A 12,425-nucleotide genomic window follows, 5' to 3' on the forward strand; every position below is an offset into this window, starting at 1 on the left:
GAAAAATACAAATAAAAAAAAGAGAACAGCAGACAAAAGATGTGAAATTATAATACTGTTTTTACAGGAGGAAGGAAAAAGAAAGTATCAATTAGAAGAGGAATTGAGAGAATAAAAGTCAACACAGCCTCACACCAATTACAACATCCTCTCTACCTGCTTAATCCAGAACATTGAATTTAAAATCTCCCTCCCTATAGCTCATGCCAATGATCACCTATTCAATCTGATTGGTGCAGGGCAACAGGTAAGAGAGAGCAGCTTTCCAAACACTCATCATTAGCCGTTAATGCTCACAATGATCTACAATCTCAGAAGAAAGACAAACTAATATTGAATATTTTAGGCTAGTATGTTAAAGTCCCTAAGCATAAGCAACAATGATGTAGAACAAAGTATTACAAATACTCTCTTCTCCACACAACTCCATGTAGCTTCTCTTTTTAAAATGTCTATTTTAAACTTGCATTTGAGAAACCGCCTTAGAAATGAGTTCAAATTAAACCAGTGACATATATACATGCCCAGGGTTAAATGAGTTCTAAACCATACGAACTTGCGGGCCAGAGTTCACCAAATGAAAAATGTGGTGTTTGAAAATGCTCACGTTTGCGTGCATATGAAATCAACACATGGTCTAGTGCCCTTCAAACTCCAGTGAAGTGTCTGCACCCAAAAGTAAGGGAACATCCTGGGCTACAATAACGAACACTAAGCTCCTGCCTTTGAATAAACAGACAAAAGATGTACGAGTCCATTGTGGACAATAAACAATCCCTGGTCTTAAGTGTTCCCAGAGGTATGTTAAGGACAGGACGTTTGTTTTGAGGACGTGCTGGAAGCTCTAATCATACATCTGGGAGCGTTTACATGGCCTGCTCACTGTGGTGTGTCCTCATGGTGAGCAGACACCATGTGCACAGGTCAATGCCAGCGGACTTCCTGCAAGAGAAATGAATGAATCGGCTAAGACATCTAACTCTGATTTATGACCAGAGTACTCGGGGTCTCAGACCCCTTAAGTTCATCATTGAGCGGAGGAGGTCGGTCTTCTCACTGGTCACTGTTGCTGGGTCTCAATCTGTTGACCCTCAAGGCCAACGACTCTTACATTTGTAATTGAATAATCCATCAAAATGATTGGGGGATTAAGGTTTTCTTCCTTAAAAATCGTAGAAACACGACCACTGTTGACTTTGCATAGACAAACACCACTCTCATTATGATCCAAGAATGTATCCTTCAAATTTCCAAATGTTCTGTTATCTGTCCCGCACCTGAAGGTCCATATGGATGCCACACATGAACTAACACAACTCAATTTACGACCCCCTGAAGAGTGTGGTAACCGTGAAAATAATAAAATCCATTTGTTATTCCTAAACCTGCTTTTCATTCTTCTCCTGCAACGTACTGAATGGCCAAACGGAGTACAAACCTTTCATAAAACAATTAAATGAAGATTAATCCTGGATATTGTGCGAATTCCAAGGAGGAACAGCAGGAAAGCATTCCAAAGTAGCACAGATTTACCACATAAATTTAACCGCAAAGTGCAAAGGAGTGAGAAAGAGGATTCGGATTACCAGTAAAGCCTCTGGAAAATAATATAATAATGACTTTTTTGTCTGTTGCCCTTTGCCAGCGTTTAAGTTTTTCAACTCTGCTATAAATCGCAAATTCATCACAGGGTAATCGAAACGCTTTGATTTCAGGCCTACAAAAGCATTCCAGTTAATACTGGACTTCGTGGTGGGCTCAATGGTGCCACGAGGGAAATCTGGGGGGATTGTATCAATGGGCCTTTCGAGTCAAATCAAGACTTAAGTGTTTAAATCAGAAGAATCTTTCACAGTTTTCGACTGCCTGTTACTTAAGATATCGTGTTTGGGTTGGACAGAGCAGAAATTTCCTATCTTTCATTGCCAATATCTGGTTTTTCCAGTAATAATATCTAAACAATATTTACTTGAAGAAATATTGCACACATTGAAGACATATCAAATTACATTTTATTCAAGATTTTTCTGACCCATTTGCAAATTGTTAGTATAAAATATAAAGGCCCTGATATACTCACAGCGAAGTTTTTTTTTCGTTCTTCGCTTAACGAAATTTGAACCAGTGATATACTGTTAGCGAACATCCCGACGCAATCGCTATGGACCAATGGGAGTTTGAAGGTGTTTTCCAGCCAGAATAAACTTTTCCGGAAAGTTCGCACAAACTCCTGAAACGAACACAAAATGAATTTCGTTTCTGCCTGATTTTGTTCGAAATGTACAATATATCTATATCAGTTCGTTCTTCGATTTTGCTTATATATTGGGGCCTTAAACCTCTCCAAATGTTTGATGAACAAGTCGGCATTACCATATTTTTTGTGAAAGCATAGTATAAGCAATAGCCATCTAGCCAAAATAACCTTGAATTTGGTTACATGTCGTTTTTGCCAAAGTAACTCGTGAGACGTATTCTATTCCATCATGTAAGCAAAGTCAACAGTGATTACAAGGTGTTTGGTTTCAACATTCAGTTCATGTTCTAGATGACTAGTCTATTCTTGGGCTATGGTTAGACGTCTATTACATTTTCACTTACTGCCTTGTTTTAGCCTAGACGTCAGGGCTGTGTTTGGACGGCTATTAGACGTCTTTTAAGTGCAAAATTGTTTGCTGGGTATTATTGTGAACAATTCATCCATGTATTTTTTCTTCAATCAATTAGTCCACTTAACCCTGCCTCTTCACAATCGATTATAAGCGTGCATTCGTTTTGTTGTGCGCTGTCAATATCTGAAAATCCAATCAAGAATCAAGTCCTCATCCTAAATTTACAAATGTATCACAAACATTTAAAAAAATCTGTTATACTCATCACAATATGTAAGACATTAACTGTCACTACTTCCTTGTTGTTAGTTTCTTTAAAGTGGTGGTTGATTGCCCCTTTTTACAAGATGTAAAATAAGTCTCTGATATCCCCAGAGTGTGTATGTGAAGTTTTAGTTCAAAATAATTGCCACAAAAAACCCCACAGATAATTTTTATAGCATGTTAAAATAGTCACTTTTTGACGCTGCATTCACACGGGCGTCTACATTAACGCTTGGCTGAAGCTTCGTGCTGATGCGACCGTCATAGTGACAACAGCCAATCACACGTCTGCTCTGGGGATGCATGAATGCAATCGGCTAGCGTCTGCTCTAGGGTATTTGCATAGGGCGATCTGATTGGATGACGCCTGCGTTGGTGCTTGAAAAGTTGAGAAATCTTCTTTGAAGCGACGTGAAGCGATGTGACGGAACCCACAATTCAGTTCGGCAACACATGACGTCACCCATTCAAAGTAAAGTAACGCCCCGTGTGAATGCAGCGTGAGGGTGACACGCTTTACGTGTGTCCCTTTAAATGCAATTGAGCTGCTACTCATGGGGCGGAGCTTCAAGAACTCCGGTTTGCAGCTCTGATTACCTCATGCAGACAGGCAATGAAACTGTTCAGCCGGAGGTTCTAATCGGAGTCGGACAATGATGAAGAGACTCAAGAAGAAGTGACAACATGTAGAATGCAACAAGATGTTCCTGAATGGTTAGTTGATTAATTGAATGTAGCTGATGTGGAGTTAACTATCTTCAAGTCATTGATTAGCATATTCTGTCATGATAATCTCCCGGGGGCGGGGTTTATGTAAATTTCAGGGTTAGTGATAACCCAGGAGGAAGCTTGTGTAGGCAACATTACACACTAACTAAAGTTTAAAAAGGGAAATCATAATCAACCACCTCTTTAAGAATTTCAGTGTTATTTTATAACAGAAAAAGAACTCCATAATAGATATTTGTGAAATCAGCCTCAACGTGTAGCCTAATACATATTAAATTTATCAAGGATTATGCATATTGAATAGAATTTAATATTAGCTCAATTGTGAATTTATCAATGATTAATTCGTTTTTGTTTTAAACCGAGAAAACCGATGATATAAGACACTGAAGTGGATAACGGACAGAGACACATGCGATGCAAACCCAGGTTTCCCGTTTCTGCATGAAAGAAACCCAAGAACCACAATCTCATCCCTTTGTGACTCTACAGGGGGAGACGAACCCTCATCTGGATCCAATGTCCATGAAGTCTCCACATCTCTCTGTTCTCTTTTCTTCTCAGAAGGGAATATCGTTTTTTGGACTGCTTTATACTTCAAGTACATGGAAATACTTTGGGATATGTGACATTCATTTCTCTCCCACCGGCCTGACAAGAAAGAAGTTCCTGGATTTAAAAAAAAATGTCAAGAACATTAATAAAAAGTCACATTTTGACTCTGATGTTCAATGACAAGAACTATGATAATATTTATTTTATTTTATTTTTATTTTTAGAAAATAAAAGTGGTGTATGCGGCTGTGCAACTGGACTCTTAACTTGCAATCTCCTTCAGTAACTCAAACATGTAACCTACTCTTCTCACAGTTTGTCTGGGACAAATCCAAAAGGATCGTGCTCAAATTGAAAGGGATAGAGCCAATGACAGTCTCGTGAGAGCCGTTCTCGGCCGCGTCTGCATGTAATACAGTCTGTTTACGATACTGCTAATCAAATCACGGCCTCAAATGAGCACCGACAGCATGTGGGCACCACCTGAGCATGTAAGAACAATGGCGAGGCATTTACGCACATGTTGCGCTCATATTTGCGAGTAACATTAACCCAGCACACTTAGAGAGAGTCCAGGTAGATCCAGGTTAATTCTGTTCTGTATCAAACGTATATATGCGTATGCTTCCTGTTTGGCTCCTGTTGCTCGTCAGCTAAACTCCTCAGGCTTAGTGTAACAGTGTAAATTATATTTACTTGAAATCATCTGCTTTTTGTCATTAATAATCCACGCCATATGACGCAAGTTAACACAAACTGTCTGTCAAACCAGTTTACAAGAGAAGAACAATCTCGCTGCGAGCGAGTAAAGGGGACTGTTTAAAAGATGGTGAATGCTGCTATTGCTGGTGAATGGAGTGAAATCACTAGCGTATGTTTCACAGTTGCTAGCCGAAAGCATTTTGAGATTGGGTTGTAAACCGTAAAGGATGTGGATTTGGGGCGAGTTCACACAAGCACCTGTCACACTGTTCCAGATGATGCAAAGGCTTGGCAGATGCTAATGGACATGCTCCATTTAAGGAAATATGATCCACTCACACATAGTGAAGTAGCCTACTCTACTATTGAGCTCAGTGAGCTTCAGCTTCATGCCAAACAAAGTGTCAGTGCACCTCGGGTGTTTTTGTGAATATATACATAAGGGACGTGCGCAACGACTAAACATTAAAACAGAAATTTTGCAACCGACTCTAACATTACAGACGGAAAAATTGCAAGAAACTGATGACCATATACACTATTTAAGCATGTTCTTTTCGTTAGGATGTCAACTTTTCAAGTGTCAAGTAAGTTTCATTCATGTTTCTCCTTTAATCCAATATAAAATTTCATACCGTATTGGTATTGTCCCTCATAACCAGTAGTAGCTATAACAAGCCTATAAGCAAGCTTAATAGTTATATTGACATTAAGAATTATGTGAAATGATTTTGTTTTCTGCTGCAGATATCCACTTTTCCAAATTATATATTCATTTTAAAATGTAACATTAACATGGCAGTAGCTCATTTAAACATAGCCTCTGTTAAAATATAAATCAAAACATTAAGGGCCCTGTTTTAACTATCTAAGCGTATGGTCTAAAGCGCACAGCGCAGGTGCACTTCGTCCGAATCCACTTTTGCTAGTTTAATGACAAGAAAAAATGGTCGGCGCATGGTCTAAAAGCAACACGTCCTCCAACCACTACGCCTATATAGGTTGTTTGTCACTTCCCTGAAATACGACCCATAGGAGCGTTTACTAAAGTTGTGCCCCTATCGACAACAGGACACTTTCATTTTAATTAATGAAATATGACCCATAGGAGCGTTTACTAAAGTTGCGCCCCTATCGACAACAGGACACTTTCATTTTAATTAATTAAATACGACCCATAGGAGCGTTTACTAAAGTTGTGCCCCTATCGACAACAGGACACTTTCATTTTAATTAATTAAATACGACCCATAGGAGCGTTTACTAAAGTTGCGCCCCTATCGACAACAGGACACTTTCATTTTAATGAATGAAATACGACCCATAGGAGCGTTTACTAAAGTTGTGCCCCTATCGACAACAGGACACTTTCATTTTAATTAATTAAATACGACCCATAGGAGCGTTTACTAAAGTTGCGCCCCTATCGACAACAGGACACTTTCATTTTAATGAATGAAATACGACCCATAGGAGCGTTTACTAAAGTTGCGCCCCTATCGACAACAGGACACTCTCATTTTAATGAATGAAATACGACCCATAGGAGCGTTTACTAAAGTTGTGCCCCTATCGACAACAGGACACTCTCATTTTAATGAATGAAATACGACCCATAGGAGCGTTTACTAAAGTTGTGCCCCTATCGACAACAGGACACTCTCATTTTAATGAATGAAATACGACCCATAGGAGCGTTTACTAAAGTTGTGCCCCTATCGACAACAGGACACTTTCATTTTAATTCATGAAATACGACCCATAGGAGCGTTTACTAAAGTTGCGCCCCTATCGACAACAGGACACTTTCATTTTAATTAATGAAATACGACCCATAGGAGCGTTTACTAAAGTTGCTCCCCTATCGACAACAGGACACTTTCATTTTAATTCCTGAAATACGACCCATAGGAGCGTTTACTAAAGTTGTGCCCCTATCGACAACAGGACACTTTCATTTTAATTAATGAAATACGACCCATAGGAGAGTTTACTAAAGTTGCTCCCCTATCGACAACAGGACACTTTCATTTTAATTAATGAAATACGACCCATAGGAGCGTTTCCTAAAGTTCCGCCCCTATCGACAACAGGACACTTTCATTTTAATTAATGAAATACGACCCATAGGAGCGTTTACTAAAGTTGCGCCCCTATCGACAACAGGAGACTTTCATTTTAATTCCTGAAATACGACCCATAGGAGCGTTTACTAAAGTTGTGCCCCTATCGACAACAGGACACTTTCATTTTAATTAATGAAATACGACCCATAGGGGCGTTTACTAAAGTTGCGCCCCTATCGACAACAGGACACTTTCATTTTAATTAATGAAATACGACCCATAGGAGAGTTTACTAAAGTTGCTCCCCTATCGACAACAGGACACTTTCATTTTAATTAATGAAATACGACCCATAGGAGCGTTTCCTAAAGTTCCGCCCCTATCGACAACAGGACACTTTCATTTTAATTAATGAAATACGACCCATAGGAGCGTTTACTAAAGTTGCTCCCCTATCGACAACAGGACACTTTCATTTTAATTCATGAAATGCGACCCATAGGAGCGTTTACTAAAGTTGCGCCCCTATCGACAACAGGACACTTTCATTTTAATTAATGAAATACGACCCATAGGGGCGTTTACTAAAGTTGCGCCCCTATCGACAACAGGACACTTTCATTTTAATTAATGAAATACGACCCATAGGAGAGTTTACTAAAGTTGCTCCCCTATCGACAACAGGACACTTTCATTTTAATTAATGAAATACGACCCATAGGAGCGTTTCCTAAAGTTCCGCCCCTATCGACAACAGGACACTTTCATTTTAATTAATGAAATACGACCCATAGGAGCGTTTACTAAAGTTGCTCCCCTATCGACAACAGGACACTTTCATTTTAATTCATGAAATGCGACCCATAGGAGCGTTTACTAAAGTTGCGCCCCTATCGACAACAGGACACTTTCATTTTAATTAATGAAATACGACCCATAGGAGAGTTTACTAAAGTTGCTCCCCTATCGACAACAGGACACTTTCATTTTAATTAATGAAATACGACCCATAGGAGCGTTTACTAAAGTTGCTCCCCTATCGACAACAGGACACTTTCATTTTAATTAATGAAATACGACCCATAGGAGCGTTTACTAAAGTTGCTCCCCTATCGACAACAGGACACTTTCATTTTAATTCCTGAAATACGACCCATAGGAGCGTTTACTAAAGTTGTGCCCCTATCGACAACAGGACACTTTCATTTTAATTAATGAAATACGACCCATAGGAGCGTTTACTAAAGTTGCGCCCCTATCGACAACAGGACACTTTCATTTTAAATCATGAAATACGACCCATAGGAGCATTTACTAAAGTTGCGCCCCTATCGACAACAGGACACTCTCATTTTTATGAATGAAATACGACCCATAGGAGCGTTTACTAAAGTTGCGCCCCTATCGACAACAGGACACTTTCATTTTAAATCATGAAATACGACCCATAGGAGCGTTTACTAAAGTTGCGCCCCTATCGACAACAGGACACGTTCATTTTAATTCATGAAATGCGACCCATAGGAGCGTTTACTAAAGTTGCGCCCCTATCGACAACAGGACACTCTCATTTTTATGAATGAAATACGACCCATAGGAGCATTTACTAAAGTTGCGCCCCTATCGACAACAGGACACTTTCATTTTAAATCATGAAATACGACCCATAGGAGCGTTTACTAAAGTTGCGCCCCTATCGACAACAGGACACGTTCATTTTAATTCATGAAATGCGACCCATAGGAGCGTTTACTAAAGTTGCGCCCCTATCGACAACAGGACACTTTCATTTTAATTCATGAAATACGACCCATAGGAGCGTTTACTAAAGTTGCTCCCCTATCGACAACAGGACACTTTCATTTTAATTAATGAAATACGACCCATAGGAGCGTTTACTAAAGTTGCGCCCCTATCGACAACAGGACACTTTCATTTTAAATCATGAAACACGACCCATAGGAGCGTTTACTTAAGTTGCGCCCCTATCGACAACAGGACACTTTCATTTTAATTCATGAAATACGACCCATAGGAGCGTTTACTAAAGTTGCGCCCCTATCGACAACAGGACACTTTCATTTTAATTAATGAAATACGACCCATAGGAGCGTTTACTAAAGTTGCGCCCCTATCGACAACAGGACACGTTCATTTTAACTCATGAAATACGACCCATAGGAGCGTTTACTAAAGTTGCGCCCCTATCGACAACAGGACACTTTCATTTTAATTCATGAAATACGACCCATAGTAGCGTTTACTAAAGATGCGCCCCTATCGACAACAGGACACTTTCATTTTAATTAATTAAATACGACCCATAGGAGCGTTTACTAAAGTTGCGCCCCTATCGACAACAGGACACTTTCATTTTAATTAATTAAATACGACCCATAGGAGCGTTTACTAAAGTTGCGCCCCTATCGACAACAGGACACTTTCATTTTAATTAATTAAATACGACCCATAGGAGCGTTTAATAAAGTTGTGCCCCTATCGACAACAGGACACTTTCATTTTAAATCATGAAATACGACCCATAGGAGCGTTTACTAAAGTTGCGCCCCTATCGACAACAGGACACGTTCATTTCAATTCATGAAATACGACCCATATGAGCGTTTACTAAAGTTGCGCCCCTATCGACAACAGGACACTTTCATTTTAATTAATTAAATACGACCCATAGGAGCGTTTACTAAAGTTGCGCCCCTATCGACAACAGGACACTTTCATTTTAATTAATTAAATACGACCCATAGGAGCGTTTAATAAAGTTGTGCCCCTATCGACAACAGGACACTTTCATTTTAAATCATGAAATACGACCCATAGGAGCGTTTACTAAAGTTGCGCCCCTATCGACAACAGGACACGTTCATTTTAAATCATGAAACACGACCCATAGGAGCGTTTACTAAAGTTGCGCCCCTATCGACAACAGGACACTTTCATTTTAAATCATGAAGGGGTGGGGTGGGAGTAGTTGTTAATAAAAAAATTTTTTTGCTAAATGGAAATATGACAAATGGTGATAAAAATGAACACGCATTTTAATTGTAACGACAGTCATACATCATTTCATGACGACAGACGTAACACGACACTGTCATTATTTTTACGCCAGCTAGAGGGTGCATGACTTAAAAACGTAAATAAAGGTTGTAATAAGGTGCTTAAAAACGACCTATAGAGTCTGTTTTTTTTGAGGACAGTCTGTCTAAAAGGGTTGTCTCTTAATGAGTAGCCTAATAGGTGCGTTTTAGGCGTAACGTGCAATAAACCAATCAGAGTCTCATCTTCCATTCCTTTTAAAAGCCAGTTGTGCTTGCCCCATGGCTGATTGCTATTTACCCGGTGGAATTTGCGAGCGGAAAGACTGAACGCTTCTCCTGAGAGGAATACTTTTATTTGTAATTTGAAATGTCTGTGTGCTGCTGCGCATCCCTGTGTGTGTAATAAGCAGAGTGTACCTGCATTGTGCACCCGCCTATAGCCGCATATACAAACGCGCTATTTAAATAACAAATTTTTTTTTATTTTTTTTATTGTCGTTTTCAGTTTCCCCAAATAGCAACGCACCAACAATGCACCTGAACACACCTCGTTTTCAGAACAGCATGCCCATGGGCGAACAGATGGGCACGAGTGCATTTGCTATTTAAACAACATGGTGCTGGACGTGAAATGGAGGCTACTACTATATGATAGGGCCCTAAATGTGCAAAGAAAAAAGGAAAACGACTAGTATTTTCAAGTCAACTAGCAGCAATATCATTTAATCGACTAGTCTCGCACATCCCTAAATACATAGGGTTACATTTAATACATTTAATTTCTTTTTACAAAATATTGAATTCCCAATGCAACAATGTAAAGATATTATATATAATATATAAGATTGATGGATAGGAATATGGATAGCAAATGTATGTTCAAAATGGATTTATTATATATATAAATACACACAGAGAACATACTATGGTTTCTTCATTATCTATTTTTACATAAAAATACCTAATGGTCAAGTCAAGATAATGTAAAATAATAAAAAATATATGTTTTACTTCTATTGATTTTAGGGTGAAATGTGACCCAAATATTTCTTTGTTTCAAGAATGAGTGTGTGTGTAGCATGCACACACACACACACACACACACACACACACACACACACACACACACACACACACACACACACACACACACACACATACACACGTCTTTAATTAGCCACAGACTTTTCCCGGCAGGCGTACAAATCTGGGAAAACCATGAGTGTACCTCTGATACTAATTTGCTGGGCATGACTGACCCAGCATGGCACAGACTGTTATCTAGAGGCTGATCTTACAGCAGATACGCCATGGCATATCAGTACAAACATTACTCTGATTTTAGAGGAGATAATAGGCAGAGAGACAGGAAGTGGTAATGTAATAAATAATATCTGCAGTATAATTGGCTAAAGAGGCACAATAAGGCTTACTCAGAACTCCCAGACAAACACAGTCTCTATTGAACTCGTACTTCACGCCGCAAGGTGAGTAAGGCTTGTGAACTAAACATCTCTTGATATTTGGAGCCAAACCAATGGGGTCCACAATTAAAGCCCAGACAAAACAAGGTAGAATGCCTCATTCGCTTTGTGACTAACCACAATCTGACCCCGGGTTCACCTTGACATGTTCCAGAACAGCCTGTTGCTTATCATTCCTCTGTCTGCTGTTCTACCGACAGCCACTAGAGGCCACCACACCACTTCTGTAGTAGAATATACAATCATAACAATGATCCAATTCAATAAGAAAACTGTTTGGACCCCAAGAATTGATCTCATGTTTGTATCTACATAAACAAAGGTACTAGAGAGAGAAAATGTATATAAACTAACTGTTGATTGTTTGACTGAGTCTTGTTTCGTAAATGAAATACAAGATGCAATTATGAGTCACAGTTTACCAAGCAAATGTTTTTTTATTTGAACACAAGCAAACTATGGCGCTACTCTAATCAATGTCCAGTTATTAGAAAACAATCATCAGATGTGTGTTATAACAGATCAGAGCACATCTGCCCATGTGTCACAGTTCACATGTGATGTTTTGTCTACGCCCAATTCATTTTTAAACGCCGACTGCACTTTCCATTTCAGGGTTCAAGAAACCAGGACATTATAAACTAAAAGTCCTAAGTGTCTCTGGCCTGCTGTCCCGGACACAGGTTTAGCCAAGGGGATGAATCTATAGCGGTTTCAACAGAGAAACACTATTACCAACGTAATTGAGCCCAGGAGCGCGTTCGCTCTTTCCAGGAAACGCAGCATCATTATCGTTCCATGTTGCAGAAATACAAGCGAAAGACTCCATTCTTCATCAGATTTTTCTGTAGAAGACTTACACTACTAACACTTCTCTTGCTGCGTCGTTCATGTCCCTTTTAAAAGATATTGAATATATATTCTATGAATGCAGATAGTGAGACAGAAAAGAGA

At 39.3% G+C, this 12,425-nt stretch overlaps 1 protein-coding gene across 1 annotated transcript in view; it reads right to left on the minus strand.

Annotated features, from left to right (window-relative positions):
• Positions 1-12,425, minus strand: part of col23a1a (collagen type XXIII alpha 1 chain a) — a 227,362-nt gene that overhangs the window by 46,716 nt on the left and 168,221 nt on the right. The window lies entirely within an intron of this gene.

The sequence above is a fragment of the Gobio gobio genome (assembly GCF_949357685.1).
Source record: "Gobio gobio genome assembly, chromosome: 16".
NCBI lineage: Eukaryota > Metazoa > Chordata > Actinopteri > Cypriniformes > Gobionidae > Gobio > Gobio gobio.